The 3,188-nt window shown below is 38.3% G+C and overlaps 1 pseudogene; it reads left to right on the top strand.

The window, feature by feature from the left end:
* Positions 1–1,594: 1,594 nt before the first annotated feature.
* Positions 1,595–1,750, top strand: LOC101565108 (annotated as a pseudogene).
* The last annotated feature ends 1,438 nt before the right edge of the window (positions 1,751–3,188 follow it).

Here is a 3,188-nt window from a genome sequence, read left to right as displayed (position 1 = left end):
TGTGGATTGAGCTGTTTTAGTTTCCAACTGGCCTCAGTAGCAGGACATGACAATCCCTAAGATATCCTGCACTTCAAATATATTCTTCCTTTTCTCCATTGTGGTGTAATTGTCTGACTTCCCCTTGATAGTTTGGATTATTCACCCTTGCCAACAGTGTAACTCCCTTTTTAGCTTGTTTACTCAGTGGCACGAGGAGCCCCAAATGACCAGTGGGAAATCAGCTTCCATTCCGGTGAATCATTGTTGTACTTCCTTAATGAGCCTTCCCCCATCTGGAACTAAGACTTCTGGTGCAGCAGACTACAAGGATTTTTTTTTTTGCTTTTTTTGTGGTTGGCTCAGCCCACCCTGGAGACAGGGCTGGCATGGCCTGTGGTACCAGGGATTGAACTTCGCTTCCTGTGCTTGCGTAAGCTTGTCTAAGCAGGTGATTTTGACTGCTGAGCTATCTTTCTTGCCCCAGACTACAAGATTATGGGAACAGCATCCAAAATTTTTCTCAGTGGGTTACCACAGTTAATGGTTACTACCATTCCTGCTTCCACCCCTTGATTCCTAGACCTATGAATCCTAGCTATAGGAGAAACAATGTCATATAGCAGACACTGATTCAAAGCATACACAGCCTTTTGAAGAACCTTACCCAAGCCATGCAAGAAGTTGCCACCTAGGTGACACTGTAACTACATCTTCAAAAGGGTGTCCACTTTTCTATCAATCCAGCAGCTTTTCTCTGTGGCCTCATAATCTCCTTAATTAGAAATCACTACTGAGCTACACGATGTTATAGTAAAATTCTCTTATGTCCTGAGTCCTCACTGACCTTGAAGGGCAAGGACCAAAATGCTGGATATCCTTGTAGCCCTTCTTTTTCTTTAATTTTTTGGTCTGCAAACTTAATTTGTTAACCCTCCAGAAGAGAAGCTTAATGATATTATCACCCTAACATAGGCTGTTGAGCTTAACATCAGTATCTGTCTGAATATCAAACACCTTAGATATAACATGGAACAGGTATTTTCTATCAATTGTGGATATGCTAAACTTTAAATCCATACAGAATGTGAAAAGAATAGTAAAAGAAGAAAGAAACAACTACAAATTATTACACAAAAATTTAGAAATCTAACCGTAAACAACATTGTAGCAGGACAGTCCTATGCTATCTTTTTCTTGTCTCTTGTTTTCCTTTATTATTCTTTCTTTTCTTTTCTTTTTTTTTTTTGCGGAACCGGGGATTGAACTCAGGCCCTTGTGCTTGCCAAGGAAGCACTTATTCCACTGAGCCATCTCCCCGGTTCCTATTATTCTTTCTTAAAAACAAAACTTTACTTGAGAAAGAGTATAGCAGTAATTGATATGACATTAGAAGTAGTATGCTCTGGAAGACCAGAATGACAGGAACTCCAGCATGACCCTACCATTACACATTGCTATATTCAGTGCAGTTGCTTAGTTCACAGGTAGCAGCTTATATAGTTAGTCAGGATGAAAATCCTACCAATTAATTGCTAGTTTCAAAAATCTGTTGGAGCCCCTGAAGATGAGAGAGCAAAGCACAACAGCTGGACAGTGTTGCTACAGAGTGAAGATGTTTCAGATTGAGGGCCTAGCGCCGAAGCTGGACTCTGAAGAGATGAAATGGAAGATGCGCAAAGATGTGATTTCCTCCGTAAATAACTTCCTTATCTACATAGCCCTGCTGCGAGTCACTCCATTTATCTTGAAGAAATTGGACAGTATATGAAGGTGGGACATCCTATATAAACATATGATAGAAGAACCTTGCCATAGTTTCTTCTGTCTACCTACAAATGAATAGGCCTAGAAGGGTGTAAGAGACTCTTTGATTGAATGGACATAAAAATTCTATTTGTCAAGAGCAAGTTGGGCTCTAGTAACTGACCCTTATAGCTAAAATATAAAACTATTGGGAAGTCTGAAAAGATGTTTTGTGGTCATATTGTGCCCTTATGCTGGTAATATTCAGCCTCTACAAAGGTTGGGGTGATTGTAAATAATCTCAAACTCCATTTTCTATTGTAAGGTGGTCATGTCCAAAATGTCACTGTCTTGTCATTTCTATTTGCACTTTTACTTCTATATAGAGTGTATTTGTGATGAATCCCTTACAAATAGCTATGCATACTTGGAGTCAGCACATAACCACAGTCATACTTAAGTGCAAGATCATTAGTCTATATTTTTAATAAAATACCAGAAAATTGAAAAAAAAATCTGTTGGAGATTCTCAGGATCATTGGCTTAACCATCTTATGCTTATAAATGTGTGGTTTTGGCCCTGCCATGTTTCCTAGCTTTTCTCCTTGCCTTCTCTTCATTGTTTAATCCTTACATTTTCACTTTCCATTTAGTTGTGCTATATCTTTCAGTGTTTTTTTTTTTTTTTTGATTGAGTTTGCCTTCAGAGTAGGTCTAGTTCAGCTTGAGTGTCTTGGTTTCAAACCACAGAACCTTGAGTTTGACAGCTTTATTTCAGAAGGCACTTAAAGAACTGTGCTATTGGACAGGCCCCTAGAAATTTTTTTTTTTTTTGGTGTGTGTGTGTGTGTGTGTGTGTGTGTGTTATACCTTTCAATTTTTAATTCTTTTGACTTTTTACACTAGGGACACAATATAATATTTACAAATGTGCATCTGGTTTATTTCACTTATGAGTATATCTTCAAGTGGTATCCATTTATATATGAAGTCTTCAAGTTTATCATTCTTTATAGCTGAGCAATACTCCATTGTATAAAAATACCACATATTTTTTATCCATTCCTCAGGTGACGGGCATCTTGGTTGTGTCCAAGATTTGGCTATCACAAGCTGTGCCGCTATAAACTTAGGTGCACATTTATCACTGTGATATGATGTTTTCAGTTCTTCTGGGGAAATTTCCGGTAGGGGGATAGCGGCTTTGAATGGGATTTCCAGTCCTAGTTTTTTAAGGAGTCTCCACACTGACTTCTATAATGGTTGCACCAGTCTACATTCTCACCAGCAGTAGAGAAGGGTTCCTATTTCCCCATAGCCTCTCCAACATTTGTTGTTGGTTGATTTCTTTACAATAACCATTCTTTCTGGGGTGAGATGATATGTCAGTGTTGTTTTAATTTGCATTTCATGGATGGCTAGTGATATGGAGCATTTTTTCATGTATTTATTTACTTACTTTT

This window comes from Octodon degus, unplaced genomic scaffold (genome assembly GCF_000260255.1).
Source record: "Octodon degus isolate 3935 unplaced genomic scaffold, OctDeg1.0 scaffold00474, whole genome shotgun sequence".
Lineage (NCBI taxonomy): Eukaryota > Metazoa > Chordata > Mammalia > Rodentia > Octodontidae > Octodon > Octodon degus.
Note: the sequence above shows the minus strand (reverse complement) of the source record. Positions and strands in the feature narration are given on the sequence as shown.